Genomic DNA, 17,605 nt, shown 5'->3' with positions numbered 1-17,605 from the left:
CGGTTTGCTTGCTGTGTTTAGAATATAAGCCTGGAGAAAGTGAGTTTTGCAAGCTGGTTAACAGGCAGATGGGGTTGTGCAAATACACATCTGACACCCTTAATATATATTGTTTGGCTTTTGAGCAACTCCATGCTTTTACTGCCACTAATTAGCTAATAAATTAGAAAAGTTTCATTCAAATTGAACATTCTCATATGGAAACTCTAGGCTAAATGGTTCTTTCTTTCCTTCTGCGATTTTAAATGCCTTTTGGAATTTCAAATATTAATAGAAACAACATTAGAAGGTAATGATAATGTGTGAAAAAGAACACTTTTAATTTAACATTCACCTTAACAACCACTGAATGACTTTTTTTCCTCTTAAGTATTTCCCTCCATTTTATTATTTATATTTTTTTAACCAATCAATTTTATATTCTCTATTCTTATGTTTTCCTCTCCTATCTCCTTCCTAACTAAAGATTAAACTTTAGTAACTCGGTAACTGAAGATTAAAATTTAAATAATGGTATATCTAATGTGCACATACAGTTTGTTAGCCTGCCACCCTGTCATCCAGATACATCAAATCTGGCTGTCGGTCTTTCTCAAGTCAATAAATGGCAATTCCATTTTTCTACTAAGTGAAAGTTGTTTTCTTCTTTCTTTTTAAGAAAACAGAACTTCTTCTTATCCTTGAATCCTTTCTCCTATTCTGTTCATCAGAAATCCTTTTTTCCAAAAAACAAAAAAAAAAGAAATCCTTTTTTCCATCCCACTTAAATATATCTAGAAACCTATAATTTCTACCACTTACTCAACTAATTTTTTTTTCCAGTTATGAATGTCTCTGACCTGGATGACAGCAACAACTGTTATCACTCATTATCTCTCCCATTTTCAACAGCATGAGCTATTCTACACAGTGCAGGTATTATTATTCTTTTAAAATTAAATCCCTTTTCCCCCTCCTCAGAACAAATATTTCAATAGCTTCCAATATTACTTGCAATAGTATCCAAAGTCCTTACATGACTTACGGGACCCCCCCCCCCCAGACAAAATCCAGACTTTAGATGCCTCTTGGGTCTCAACAGCAACAACATCTTTCCTTGTGTAACCATCTCCAGGTGTACTGACTCTTTTGTCCATCTTCAGGTGTGACAAGCATTTTCCTAACTCAAGTCTTCAAACTTTCGTTTCAGTTTGCCGTTGATACTCTTCCTCCAGATCACTATGTAAGCCACATCGTTTGCTTTTTCCAGAACTGCCTAATATCTCTTTTTCATAGAGACTTTTTCTGGCATGTATCACAGCTAGACATACATTTACTTGTTTGTTTGTTTCTGAGTTATCTTCATTAACTTGCATGTAAACTCCATAAAAATAGGAACCCATTTTTGCATCTTTAATGCCCAGAAAAGTTCAGAAACATAGTAGGTGCTCCATAGGTATGTATTCAATAAATAAAGAAAAGATTATCTACTTTTCAATATAATTTCAACTATGTGCTGTACACATGTGTGTGTATTCTAATTTAATTGCTATTTAAAATAATTTAACGAAATTCAATTACTTGTTTTCTCTCAGTTTAGACTAATTTATGTCTTGATAATGATGAGCAACCAAACTGTTAAGTGAAATATGAAAAGATTTTCATTCTTTTATTTAGTTAGTCAACAAGTATGATGCTTACTATCTATCAAGGCAGTGTTCTAACTACTGGCAATATAGCACCAAAGAAGAAAAAGTTGCTGATCCCTTGCAAGTTGCATTTTAACTGGACAGAGTCAATAACACTCAAATAAATAAATAAATAAATAAATAAATAAGTAAAAAAAAACAATTTCTGATAAGTAAGGTGCAGATAATCAAACTATGGCAATGAACTAGCAAATGAATGGATGAGTAAATTAGTAAAGAAAGAAGTAGGGGCACCTGGGTGGCTCAGTCAAACATCCGACTTCAGCTCAGGTCATGATCTTGCAGTTTGTGAGTTCAAGCCCGACGTTGGACTCTTTGCTAACAGCCTGGATCCTGCTCCTGATTTTGTATCTCCCTATCTCTCTGCTCCTCCCCTGTTCATTCTCTCTCTCTTTTTCAAAATAAATAAACATTAAAACATTAAAAAAAAAAAAAGAAAATAGTATAGTTCAAAGGCAATAATTGCCAAAATGTCTGCTTATGTCTCCTTTTCTAATACATAGTCACCCTAATAAATGGCTGCTTGTCCCTTTGAAGAAGTCTAAGAAGAAGTTTTGCAGTATACAGTTGGAGGGTTTTTCCTCAAAGAACCCAGTTACTTCTTTAAACAAGGGGCTATGGATCTTTAACCCAGCTCAAGCCTGGGAATTACTTTAGGAACTATGTCTTTCTATTGTAGTGACTGAAGTCAGACTTCCCATCAATAGGATTTAATCTCAAGGAGTTCAAAATTATGTTCTTTCATGTCTTTCCAAATAGATATTGGATTTTATAAATTAATTTGGCAACACAATATTAATATTCGATGAATATCAGCAACAAGAATGTTATAAACTATTTACCCTCTGACATATACAGTTTAAACTGGCACCAGTGTTACCTATTAATATTTTGATGTTAATAATAATAATAATATTTACAATAATAATAATATTATGATATCTGAATGTGCAATGATTCTGTGGCATTGCTTGGGGGAGAAGTATCTGACTCAGGTGTTATCCTCAAAGAATTGCTTGGTTTTAAGACTCAATATCTGTGGCAGAATATTTATTTTCCATCACCAACCAAACTCTTTGAAAAGTATTGGAGGAGAAAATAACCTGGCAGGAGACATGAAAAATAATAACAGAAAGTCCATCGTGTGATCCAAAGAGAATTACATACTGAATGCACACTATATACTGTAGGAATGTATGCGGAGGTCAATCATAGGCATGGAACAGTAAAGGATGATGCTTGTGATTGGCTCCATCTATTCTGGTCTTTTAACTGTCAGCTCATGGCTGACAAGTTGAATAATTGGAGAATGCGACTGTTGGTTTAAACAGAATGTTTTGTTTTATGTGGTTTGGAGCCTGTTTTTCACCTGGACTTTGGAACAGTTTCAGAAAGAAAAATAATAGGCCTCTCTTCTTACTTTCCCAAAATTGTAAAAGTAAATTAATTTTCCTTGTGACAAATTGTCAAAAAGTAAACTACCTACTCTTCTTACAGCACAGAGTTTGAAAACTGCATCTAATCTGATAAATATGTAGTGTTAAATGATATTTAAGCATCTTTATAGTGACATATGTGCTTTTATTTATTTATTTTTTTACAAATGAGCTTGCATGTGACATGATGATTTTTTCAGATAATTGCTTATTATTGATGAACAACATAATTATTCTTTGAGTGATGCATGTATAATTTAGTGCTACTTATGCTTCCACAGCTGCTGCTACTGCAATGCCATGCATGCTTTTTTTAATGCTTTTTAAATATTTCTTTGTCTTATCCATAGATAGGGACATCTATTTTCTCTGTGTCTATCTTTCTTGTTTTTTCTCTAGAGTACTACACCACTATTCCATATAATGAAAAACTGTCCAGTTACCATATGTGTGGGGATATATTACCCAAGCCTTGCTCTTTTCATGACAAAAGATGGATTACATAGTTGTTCTTCTTTCACAAAATATCTGAGCTAAATGATAATTATGAAGTTATCCACCATTTGAGAAAAGTGTGTTAAATTGTGTAGATATTACTTCACCCCTCACATCATATACTCTCCCATATTAGGAAGAAAGATAGTGAAAAGAGGAGGGATATTGAAAAGGAGGGAGGAAGAAAAATGGAAAAGAATAAAGAATGTTAATAATAAATAATCATATATAAAATATATTTTTGGTAGGAGGTAAGCAATAGATGGCATTCAATGGATTATTTTTTAAGTAGTCATTAGAATCAGTAGCTACTGTGTCCAGTGCTTATTCATATGTCTAATTTGTTCTTTTAAGGTGAAGGGGGGGGGGTGGACAGAGAAACAATCATGATAAATTTTTAAATGCTTTCAAAGGAAACAAGAAAAATTAAAACAGTGCAATACAAAATAATATTTTCAATGTAATACTTGGATTAATCATGTTATATTGAATATCAACTTTTTGGAGTACTATATTTTTTTAAATAAAATATTAAATGCATTCTATCAATTGTTAACACAGAATGTGTTACTTTTCCAGTTTCTTAAAGCTAATATGTTAACATGTACTGGGCCCCATCCCAAGGTCCTCCTCACATGCATTATCTCACGTCACCATCATACCAACCTCAAGAGTTGGATTTTACTATTACCCCCATTTTAACACAAATGTAATTTGCTGAATAACCAGTTATTGCTGGAAATGGGACTCAAATTCAAGTCTATGGAATTTTAACTTTGGCCTTTAAAAAATGAATGTCAATACTACTAATAGAAGTAATATCACATAAATGTAAACCCTTGGATTTCAAACATTAACCAAGCATACTTAGAGGAGTATACAAATATTATTTGTAACAAAAACTCCAAATCAGTATCACTGAAGGAAATAATAAATCAGAAATAATTTCTATTTTTATTAATTTGACAAACCATTGTACTTTTTCCTGAATTCCTACCTATCTTTGACCATATTCATTTAAACATTTTACACTATAGTATTGTAAAATATGCATATAGTTTTGCAATGTGTCTTTTAAAATTTTTATCCAACATTGTGTTTACAAAGGAATGACCTGTGTGAGAATTTATATATACAGTTCAACTTTAATTTTAAATTTTCTTAAACTGAAATTTACTAAATGTTTCTGACTCACAAATATTATATTGTTTTTAATCAAGAAGCCAGTTATTAATTTTATATAATTGATTTCTACTCAATAAGAGATGTAATTTTTATTATCACTTATATTTAGACAAGTATAAAAACTATGTTGAAAGCAATAATTGAGAGATAACTGATATTTAATTTGAAAGATATTTTCTTTGAAAATTAAAATCATCTTACTATTGTGGAGAAGGTTTTTTTTTGTTTAACACTAAGCCTTCCTCTCTAACAGTGAACTGGCTTAAAAGCCTCTTAAGGCATTCATCAGAAAGATATGGTGTGCCTTGAGATTTTTAAACTATATTACAATATATATTCCATATAAACTATGTTAATCACATTTACTTTTTCATACTTAATTTACTTGCTTCAGATGCTACTAAAGTTTTCACAAATCACATATTTTTAAGTTTCTTTTAAGAGAATACCTGATTCTTTCAGCAACTAAAAAAATGTTAATGCTAATCTTGAGAACAATAGCTCTTTAAATGAAACCATTTGGGTTTTAAATGTGATAATAGAAAATGTCTCCACTTTAAGTTCCAATATCTATATTACCCATTAAAGAAAAATAAGATCACCAGCTACTGCAATAAAGGAATATATGCATTGTCACACATTAAATTACTAATTGCACTAAACACTACCAATCAAAATTTTCAGGAAGAAACAGATGAGAAAGAAAGAGGGAAAAAAAAGTCTAGCCTTGAACAAGTTTTGTGTATCTATGTAAAACATGTCTAGGTAATACTGATACGATATTAGTATATATGTCTACACTTTCAACATGATTTGTATCAATTATGTTAATACTCCACTCCCACCGTAATGAAGCCTCATCCCTGCCCTGTTTGTATTGACCTGTATCTTGTTAAGCATTTTTTTGTTCCATAGCAACCTAGACCATGAAAATGACTGTTATATCCTTTGTTGTCAGCAAAAATCTCCTTTCCTTACATATTATAAATCTTTAATAGCTCACATTTATCATCACTGATGAGTAAAAAATATTTTGCCAAGACAAAATATGCACGATATGATACATTTATTTGATCCATTGCTATGTAATCAAAGATAATTCAGATTATGGTTGTACTATCCTACTGAAATACTGCCTCATTTAATACGTTTCCTTGAATGGGTTTGCATTAAGATGCACATATTAACTGGAATTACTATTACTTGTTATTCTCATATTATTCTATTTTCTTCATGAATTTGGTTGGGAGGCCTTGACAAGTTAGAGCACTAAAATGCAGTACACAGATTTTCTATTAAAAAGGGAAATTTGTACTTTATACATTCTCCCATATTTTATATTTATTGCCATAATAATTTGCATGTTTCTGTTTGTGTATGAGTGTATATAGCTGTAAGTATTGCCCATATTTGTCCTTTGCATTAATGAACTAGTCTTTTATTGCATTTGTAAATTACAAAGAAAATGGAAAGTAGGAGAACTTTTTTTTTTTTATTTGCATCTAGCTACTGTGCTGAGAAACATTTAGAAAAATATAGTGTAACATTAAAAGTAGGAGACATCAGTTATAAATCCAATCATTAGTAGGCACAAAGCTGTTCTTGCAGTAATGGCTAGCCAACTTATTTCAACAAATGCTCCCTTTAGAATTTCTTTTAATATTGTTTTGTAAACTAATCTTTGGTTACGTAAGGGTGGAGTTAATTAAGCAAGCACTACTTTGTAAAGAGAGCATGTAAAAGGCAATAAAATGTTTCCTACAGTGCTGATTAAGACTGAGGGCACTTTTCTTAATATAACTTGTATAGAAAGTATAAAAGCATTTGTATAACAGCCTCCGTGCTTGTAATGCATCTATGTGGTTTGCCCCATTTTAGAATGTCATGACATATGGGCTGGCCAAGGAATTGTTGGCTACATTCTTGCTTTTTATTTTGATAAATAGTGTATTTATTCTATACATGGAACTCACCTTGCATAGCTCCACTTTTGAAGTTATAAAAGGTACTCTCTACTCTGTAAGGTTGTTTTCATCTCTATTGTCCCAAATAACACAATATGCAATTAGAGGAGATGAGTGGTGAGGGAATAGAAAATAAGAAATGCAACCCAAATTAAAAATAACAAATGTCTGAATGTTCAATACATCCTTATATCTATGTATATTGATTAGCTATAAGATATAACATAAAATGAAAATAAACACTAAAACTGTATTTCATCCAATATTCAAGTTTAGTATATAAATATAAAATAAATGAGGTGGTTTCTTGGCTATAGCAAACAATAAAATTATCCTGTAGCTGAATGGCAGTGGTCGACCAGATTTTCTAATATCACAGAAAAAAAGAAATAAGAAAAGAAAACAACAGGAAAGAAAAGAAAAGGGAAGGGAAAGGAAGGGAAGGAGGGAGAGAGGGACAACAGAAGGAAGGAAGGAAGCAAGCAAGCAAGCAAGCAAAGGATGAGGGGGCTAGATCCAAAAGATAAAGGAAATAACATAAACTCAATTAACTACCAACTACAACAAAGTTAAGATACTTTAAAACATTCAAATATGACACAGCTGTAAGGAATGATGTTCAGTTTCATCTGTGGCATGTGAACATCTATATCACTAGTTGCATTAGCTTTTATTTTTGTCCAGAATATTCAGAAACCCATTCTTTGTGGCTTCTCAGTAGTGGCTGTGGGGGCCGGGGGGACCTTTCCTTCACTATTGACAACTTTGCTCATGTAACTTATTTAGACTAATGAAATATGAAAGTGACCTGGGACAATTCAAAACAGAATATTTTAAAGATAACATACCCCACAATCTCTTTTTTCCTTCTTGTACCAAAACAAACCATGCCACAGAGAGGTGCTATTCTTTAATCTGGAGTTTTGAATGACAGAATTAAAGACACAAATGACTTACCTAAAACATGAGCAAGAAATAGATCTTTATTGTTGTCAATCTCTGAAAATTATTTCATGTTCAGTCTAAATGAGCATAATTTAGGTTATTCTATCTGATGTACACCACCCTGGAAAGGCAATGTAGATAGAAAGTGTCTCTGAATTTCATATTGTATCTTTAAAACATAATATGTTTAAAATTCCAGTTTCAGCTCTACTATATAAAATGATTGGTGGGCGCCTGGATGGCTCAGTTGGTTAAGCGTCCGACTTCGGCCTAGGTCATGATCTCGTGGCCCGTGGGTTCGAGCCCCGCGTCAGGCTCTGAGCTGTCAGCACAGACAGCTGTGCTGACAGCTCAGAGCCTGGAGCCTGCTTCAGATTCTATGTCCCCCTCTCTCTCTCTGCTCCTCCCCTGCTCATGCTCTGTCTCTCTCTGTCTCTCAAAAACATACAAATGTAAAAAAAATTTTTTTAATAAATAAATGGTTGGATTCCTCACTACTATCCTTAAAGAAGAAAAAGATTAATACTTTGAATAATCAATTAATTTTCTTGGACTCATCAGAGAATTGAGGTTGCACAGCAAACCATCATCCAAAAATTGAGACACAGGCACATACACAGAAGCACAGTTGAGACCCACTCCTCAGAAGCAGTGGCCACTGAAGCTGTACATGAGTGAGAACATGTAATTGGTAATTCTGGCCAATTTTTGGAGGCTGGCTTATACTAGTATGAGATAGACTTAGGGGAACTCACACTTTTGTGGGGTTTACTTCTAGTGTTTTACTTCTCAATGGACTTACAGTGAAGAGTCAAAAAAAAAAAAAACTTGACTCTGGCAAGGGAGGGGAGAATTAACCATTTAATAATACATCCACAGCATTCCCTATAATAAAGGCTACTCTCCACAGGAAAATGATTTGCCAGAGTCTTCTACATCAAGGGAAGGGCATTTACCAAACTTTAGTTTTCCCTTTCTTATCTGGCTGAAGACGCAAGAAGCTAAGAAATGCTTGTGAAGATAACAGTCCAGATACACATAGTCCTAAAACACTGAAGTTTCATCATAAGATTATAAAGAATTTCAATACATTACCACCATATCAAGAAATCTCAAGCATAATAACAAAAGATTTCAGCTGAAAGAGCTGCAAGACACTTCCTCTATTTACGGAGGAGTTCTTAGGGAATTCCAAGAGAACAGAAGAGCCAAAAGCAAGGGCAATAATGAATTTGGGTCTTCTGACATTCACAGTTATATCAAAAATTAAACACAATCCAAATTCTAGTCAAATTAACATGAAACTTCACATTAGAGGTCTTTTACCTCTGTTTCTATTACCCATAATATTATGTCTGACAGTCAACAACAAATTACTAGACATGCTACCAAGCAAATAAAAACACACTCAGAAGAGATAATAACATCAGAACCAGTGTCAAATATAATATGCTTTGGAAATACCTAACCAGGAATTTAAAGTAACTACAACTAATATGTTTAGGGCACTAGTGGATAAGGTAAAAAACAAGATGTCTTTCCATAGGTGAATAAACAAATGGTAGTAAATCCATACATTGTAGCATTATTCAATGATTTAAAACAGAGAGAGAGAGAGAGAGAGCGCAAGTCATAAAAAGTTAGGGGCAAATTTTAAACATATATTAAGTGAAAGAAGCCAGTTTGAAAAGATGACATACTGGATGATTCCAATTATATGACATTTGGAAAAGACAAAATTATTGAGATAGCAAAAAGACTAGTGGTTTCCAGGAGAGAGGGGAAATGGATGGGGTTGTGTGTGTGGGGGGGGGGGGGGAGTGGAGAGGTGAAGGTTGAAAAGGTAAACCACAGAGAATTTTTTGGGTGGTAAAACTGTTACCAAAGTTACTGTAATGCTGGATACATGACACTATGCGTTTTCTATGACCATAGAACTTTACACCATAAAGAGTGAATATTATGTATGCAAATTTCAAAAATAATTTAAGAGGGAGGACATCTCAGGATTGAATGCAGACGGGGACAAGACAGTCTACTGGTATGAAAAATGTGTGAAACACTCTCACTGAAGTGGGGGAAATGCTTCTATAAGTAATACTGGAAATAAGTGGAGACTGTAAGGTGAAAGCAAAATGAACTATACACAAGCACTGCATTCCAGTTGATAAAACTGCTCCTTAGAGGGATTTAATTCATGTTAGCAGTTTTGATACTGCTATACATGTATAGTAGAAATGAACAATTAAACATATATATAACAAACACTAGGAGCCAGGGTTCTTAGCTGTTGGAATGAAAGATAAGCAAAGGAGGAGGATGCTAAAATGATCCATGTGGTGGTAATAGATGAGTTTTCGAGACATCTATATAAACTGTATCTGACTTAATATAGATACAGATCATTGAGTGGAAAGTAATTATATATGTGTAATTACATGAGTTAGTATACACACATATATTTCCTGGTCTGTCAGCTAAGGAGGCCTTAGAAGCAATATCCCAGTAGCATTAAGCATACCTGTTATCCATCCATGTCGTCGTCGTCTTCTTCTTCTTCTTCTTCTTCTTCTTCTTCTTCTTCTTCTTTTTTAACACTTATTTATTTATTTTGAGAGAGAGAGAGGGAGAGAGAGAGAATCCCAAGCAGGCTGTGTCAGTACAGAGCCCAAAGTGGGGTTCAAACTCATGAACTATGAGATCATCACCTGAGTCGAAATCAAGAATCAGTTGGTTGACTGAGCCACCCAGGTTCTCCAGTAGTGTTAGATTTTAACCCAAAGTATAAAATAAATATCAAGAGTCTCTGCAGAAATCAGGAAGGAAAGAAGGAAGGAAGGAAGGAAGGAAGGAAGGAAGGAAGGAAGGAAGGAAGGAAGGAAATAAAAATATCCACCCCCCGCCACCCCACCAACACACAAACATATATACCTGCACACAGACAGTATCACTGTGTTGGAAATCTACTCACAGTCAAAGGGTAAACTATTCTGAAAACAGGTTCTGAAAATAAAAGAGAGGGGGAAGCTGAGAATTCTCATTTGCTAGAGCAAAGGCCAGGAGAAAGGAATGAGAACACCTTGCCCGGGATAAAGTGAAAAATATCTGATTAGAGTTCTAGCAAATGTCAAGATAGGATATAATCGGATGATGGGATACATTAAAAATGATGTAAAGTCTCTTTAACATTACTTATTTTTTTTTACTTGTGAAATTATTAAGTACATTTAGTGAAACTTTTTACTGCTTAGTAACATTAATTACATTTTTAAGTGCTTAAGTAGTTAATAAAAAATTACTTAAAATGTGTTGCCAAGGATTGCATGTTTACCTTGCTATCTATTCCGATGAAATGTCTTGTTAATGGAGTGGAAGGGAAAAAAATAGAAAAATTTCTTTGACTAGTATTGACCTGGATGGACAGCTCTGGTATCATAAGCAGTGACAGCAGACAATACACAGCTTTTTAAACATCCAGTGGCCCAAAGAAATACTTTGTTGATTTGTGTATTTGATTTGTTCCCATTTGTACTGGTACTTGTGTGGTTTTCCTTCATTCTTAAACTTCAATTTCTTTCCTAGATATATTCCAGCTTTATAACTGTTTTGTTTTCTTTAAGCTTTTCCTGTTTTGATTCTTAGTTCTTCCTGATACCTGAGCATCAGCTTTTTTTCTGGACATCAGAAACTTGCCTGCCTATTATATGGAGGACTGAATTTATCATCAAATTTTGTTACTGTGTTCTTGTTCTGACTCACTACTGTGGTGCCTATTGTGTCCTCCATCATGCCTCACCTAACGTGATTGAATAGATCAGTGTAGGGGGTGAATGATAGAGACAAATCTCAGTGTGCTCTGGAATTTAAAAGGCTTGAGTGAAGTGTAAAAATCTATAGATAGATTTGTTAGTTAGGCCTGGAGTAAGAGAATATTCTGCAAGTTTGGGATATACAACAGTCAATAACAGGGAACAATGTGAGGAGATTTGCAGACATATAAGGATAATCGAAATTAAGTCTATTGGGGGAGAAATTTGTCACAATACAGAACTATTGAATAATGTCAGGCACTTTAAATGTAGATAAATGATCATAAGTAGAAAGAGTCTGGAGTCTCATCATTGCTTCCAGGATATTTGGTTGGTCTTTTGTAAAATAGCTAACCTATTTATTTTTTGTTCTTTTTTTTTTCCTTTCAGGTGTTACCCATTAGCAGGGAAACGGAAACCAATATCAAAATACCAATGTCCTACTTCTTCTTGTATGCATAATCTTAGGTAGTTTTGTATAGCACAGTATTTATGTGGAACATTAGACACCAATTATAATAACTTTTGAAAGCGCAAATGCTTAAATGCTCCCCTTAGTAGCCAATTGTCAAATGCAATGATGCATTATGTTAAATTAAACCCACAATTAGACACTATAAATAGAAAAATGCTGGGAAGTTCTATTAACACTGTCTCCTAAATCACTGTCCCATATTTAATGAGATATAAGGAAAAATATTAAATTCTGTTTTATCTAATGAACTAATATAGGAAATACAGTTTATCATTTATCTTAAAATAAATGTATAGTAACATCATAAATGGCTATTTATTTTGTAATTACTAAGATCCTAATTCACCACAGAGTAAGGATAAATGCAAATTATGTCAATATGAGAGAAAAATAGTCACTTGCTTATATATACTTTGATATATTTTTTAAAAATGCACATTCCAATGTAGTTTCTGAGTTTAGGTAGCAATAGTTATAGAAAATTGTGTCCAAGCAAATAAGTAATGATGTTATATGATGCTACATATTAAGAAGATAAATTTAAAATAATGGTTATAATTGTTTTCTCTAACTTGATATTTTTTCTTCACATGCAGCAGCTTTTTGTGTTCAACTTTCAGATATTTTTCATACTGTCATTTCAAAACAAACAGATTGCCTTTAGAAAAAATTTGCATGAGTAATTCATTTTGATAGAGCAGTCAGAATTTCAGATTCAACACACAGCTCACTCATGCCCCCTGTAAAGTTGAGATTGCTCACTTGCAATGTTGGAAGTCCACAAAGTTGGTGTTCAATATGCACAAGAAATTAATACAATTAATACTATGAAAGAAAAATATAGTCAAAGAATATAATACACAGCTGGATATGAACATACACAAAGAAATGATAAACCTATACTTTCCTACCAGCAGTTCCTTCTCTTATGTTTCTTTTAGTTTTGTTGTAGCTGAATACCTTACTAATACTTAGTAATCATCAGATTCTCTAAGTCATCTACAAAGAGGATAAAAAAATGTAATGAATGAGAATGAAAATGTAAATGTCACAGATCTTTTAACAAGTGAATAGTGACAAAGGGAGAAACTTTTGGTAGACAATGAAAATATCAAAGCCCAGATATCCTGAAGATCAGTTTCTATTTTCAGGGCAATATATAAAGCTAACTAACACTGACACCAATATTTGTATGAAATTGGAGCTGAATAGGTGGAGAATGTGGAGGTACAATTAAAAAGTGAAGGTCATCTTACAATCATCTTTCACTTTTCTACAATTCCATTTCCAAATTCAGTAATTTTCTTCTTTCAGAAAATCTTCAATTTTTACCATCTACCACATAACTAAAATTTAATGAGCAACTCTTTGCCTAGAACTGAACTATTTACTTTTACACAAATGCCATCACCTAACCTCTCTAACAATTTTATGAGTTACAATCATTTTTCCATATAAGAGATGAGAAATGGTTACAGAAATTACGTATAATTTGCCCAAAGTCAGATATCTAATAAGTTATATGTAAGGGAGAAAACAATTTTACCTCTACCCTTCTAGCCCTTAGCTGAGATTTTTCTAGTAAAAGGTTAACCACAGAAAAAAAGAGAAGTTTACCACAATGTTTACCTCCTGTATATACAGACCCAGGGAAAAGTAAGTAACCCTGAGGTGGCTGAGAATTCAGACTTAAATGCCATCTTAATAAGACAAAAAGGAGAGAGGATGTAATCTTATTAGGGGAGAGCTAATTATTTTTAAGAAAGATGAATGGGCTTTTAGCCTAATGGATGGGAGCTGTAATAGTTTGTGACAAAGTTTGTCTGGATGTGGTGTCACTCCTAGTCCCTCATAGAATAAGAGCAGGTCTCCCTGGTAGAAGAAACTTTGGGGAGAGGATTTTAGGTCCTGTTGGAGGATCTGTGTTTAGGCAGATAAAGGTAGTTCAGAGAAAGCTTCTCATTGCATTTCCTATGTTCTGAATGCCTACTTGAAAAATTCAAAATTAACCATATTATCAAAGTAGCATATTTTGGGGTGGCATGTCCTAAACTCCTACAGTCATATTTTGGAATGACATAGTCTGCTATCTTCAGGCAACCCAGGCATCTTGATAATCCAACTGTGCTCTTGGCCACTGTCATTATAAGCCCCTGTCATCCTTTCTCTTTATGACAAATTAGTGAAGAAACTCATTCATTCATTCATTGGTTCACTCATAATAATTAAATGGATTTACTGGTAGCTCTGAAGTTTCAATTTAGTAGTCCATGGATCATATTTGGCTTAAAGATATGTTTAATTTGACATGCAAACTTGTTTTGTCCTAATTGAATCAACTAGAAATTTTTTTTAAATTTGCAGAATTCATAGGAAATCCAAATCTCCCACATCTCCTCCAAAATTTAGATAACTTAAAAAAATGAGCCTGTAATTATACATGTCAACAATGGTTGAGGCTCAGGGGCTGCATTGAAAGAGACACTACAGTCCCAATCTTTTCCTATCGAATCTTTGATGATTGTGTATGTCCTTGTGGAAGCTAAGATCACATGCCAACAGAGACAACAATTGAAGGGATTTATTAGGAACATGGAGGGATTTCACTGTTTTGTTTTGTTTTGTAGATTTCACTAAACTCTAATCTAGTGGTATAAAAAGACAAAAGAAACATCACAGTATTTTTTAGTCTTTTAAATCTACAGCCAGTATCTACAATTGCTGATTATCAGATGATCCCCTGCCTTGATCGATTTCAAAGGTTGTTAACTTTCCCAAGATAGTCAATGCTCAAATTCAGGAAGAACAAGAACTTGAGACCTTATAAGCACTTGAAGATTTCCTGAAATAGAAGAATTTTGAATTCTTCACTCCACTAAAGTACTTCCTGTCGCATTTCCTGTTGCCTTAGAAGTTAGTAATGCCCGTCTACCTCTCTCAGTTCTATCTATGCTAATGTATCTTCTATTAATGCAGTTTGAGGGAGAGTCCAGATTAGTCATGCATCTGTAGCTCAGTTTATCAAATCTAAACAAGGCCTTAGAAGTAGCCAAGCAGTCATGCTTTGGGCAAAGTTTGGAGACTTGCTTCTAAGAGAAACAAAAACAGCCACTGTTCAGATTCAAGTCTATGACTTAACATGAACAAAAAAACATGTCTGCTTTTGGTTGCTCATTTATATTATGCCCAGAAATTAAAAACACACTCGCCTATTATTCTAATGAAATTTATTGTCAGAGAAATCCCAACCCTGGCATAAAGCATGTTATAAATATGCAACCATCGAGGCAGCCTCAAGTGCTGAAGCCTCTGGTGCTGGTATCCTATCAGGCAGAACCACATTTGTCCATGCTGAGTGATAAAGAATTTACTTGCTTTTGCTCACTTTACTTAAGCCTGTACAAGAGGCAAGAATTAGTGACAACTCTATGTTGTTTCCTATATTTTTCAGGCTAGGTTATGGGCAGAAACAAGACATCCTAGGAATCTCAGTGGCTTCACTAAACAAAGTTCATTTCTTATTCACAGTAGAAGGAGAATTCATGGTATATTTAAGCAACTCTTCCAATTGATGGCTCAGCCTTTTACCTCCATATAGACATGTTCTGTCACAGTCACCATACCTAAGAATGTCTCATGGTTACAAAAAATACTTTTGTCTTGAAGTTGCATACCTAATTTCAAATTACAATTCATGGGTAAAGCAGTTAGCATCATCATGCTTAACTTGAAGATAATAGTGAAGTGTAGTAACCCTTCTATGTGCCAGGAAGGATCAAATGCCTTGGTGAACAGTGCTAATGGCTAACACTCTTCTCTTTCTCTCATTGAAAATATGCATTTTCATTGCTATTAAGCCTGTTTTTTCCTCAAGCCCTGAATATTTTGCATTTTGAAAAAGCAGTGCTGGTTAATTATATTATTGAAACAAAAATGGCTAAATCCCAAGTTACATCCAGACCTGACTAATTGGCTCTAAATAGCACCTCAAGAGCCTGGATTTGAAATTCGATTTTGTAAACTTGTAATAACTTTGGCTGTTGCCATTAGGAAAGAGGGTGATTGCATTGTGTTTTGTTTTTGTTTTATGTCTCATTGTTGTATTATTTTAGATTTATGAATTTTTATAAAACATAGTGGATATAAGTATTTACTTCCTGTCCAATATTGTTACTTTTAATCCATGTGATCAGATATAAAAGGGGGAAAAATGAAATAAGTCACTATACAGGCCACGAAAATGTACAGTTGACAATGTCTTCAACAAACACAGAACCCCATTCTCCTGACATTAATTTTTTGTCCAAAGTACCCAGATTAAACCCAAGCAGCTATTAAGTTTCCTTCTCTTTTTCAAAAAAGTTTATTTCATTATTTTGAGAGATATATAGAGAGAGAACAAGCACATGCATCTGTGACTGGAGGAAGAACAGAGAGATGGGGGAGACAGAATCGAAAGCAGGCTCCATGCTGTCAGCACAGAGCCGAACCTGAGGCTCAAACCCACGAATCGTGAGATCACACACAACCTGAACCAAAATCAAGAGTTGGACGCTTAACTGACTGAGCCACTCAGGCACCCCTTTAGTTTCCTTTTCTTAATTGACTTATAAATTTTTGGAGAAAGAAGCCCTCTATTTTGCTGAGTTTACTGGTAACCCTCAACTGTGGCATGTTAAAGATTTTCTAATTGAATAGGACGCAATGTGGCCACAACATAAAGGAAAGCAGAACCAAGGGGTCTTAAAAAGAGAGAGAGAGAGAGATAAAGAGAGGGAGCCAGTCTAAGTAATATTACTTAAAGTTCTAAGTTCAGGTATGACTAAACAAAATGCACCTCTGAAATCATCAAATATAAAAAGCCTATATCCAAAATGGATAGAGTAGGTGGAAATACCCCTAATAACACCACAAAACCATACTTTAGAACCGGACTTGATGGCTGATTTTATTGATAGAGTGCAGATAACTGTCTTGATAATATGCATGGCCCTGAACTGCTGATCACAATATTTTTAATACAGCCTTACATCAATCAGTAGAGCAGGTTAAGAGGAGAATTTTAACAGCATTCAAGGGGCAGCACAATTATTGAGAAAAAAATACCATGCCATAATGTAATTGTCTCCATTCAAATATGAATAATATGGACCAGCCACAATAATGACCGCCATGAACTCACTTTGTAAATTAGAAAAAAGAAGAGGCAAATAAATAAATAAATAAATAAATAATAAATAAATAAATAAAAGGACATGGTTTTGAGATGGAGAGATTTATTCTAGGAAGAAGGAATATGTTTTAGATGGCATCCCCTCTGTATTTTCAGTAAAATTTAAAAAGGTACATTAATTTCACTAAGCAAGGTATGAAAATAACATAAGAAAAATTAGTGAGATTGAGAGGATTTGGCTGAAAAAAGGGAATAATATAAGAATAAGTAAAGGAATCATCAAATTTAAAATAGATTTAGAAACAATATAGAAAAGAACAATCTTATAGCTATTGTTCTGGGATCTAAATGAGTAACATACAGGATGAGTTTGAAAAGTTTTCCCATGGGGCACATGGGAGGCTCAGTTGGTTAGGCATCAGACTTCCGCTCAGG

The 17,605-nt window shown here is 33.8% G+C and overlaps 1 pseudogene; it reads left to right on the top strand.

The window, feature by feature from the left end:
* The window catches only part of LOC102966543, a 179,515-nt pseudogene that overhangs the window by 74,910 nt on the left and 87,000 nt on the right, over positions 1-17,605 (top strand).

Source organism: Panthera tigris, chromosome A1 (assembly GCF_018350195.1).
Source record: "Panthera tigris isolate Pti1 chromosome A1, P.tigris_Pti1_mat1.1, whole genome shotgun sequence".
NCBI classification, from domain to species: Eukaryota; Metazoa; Chordata; class Mammalia; order Carnivora; family Felidae; genus Panthera; species Panthera tigris.
The sequence above is the reverse complement of the archived record's forward strand: the minus strand, read 5'-3'. Positions and strand labels throughout refer to the sequence as shown.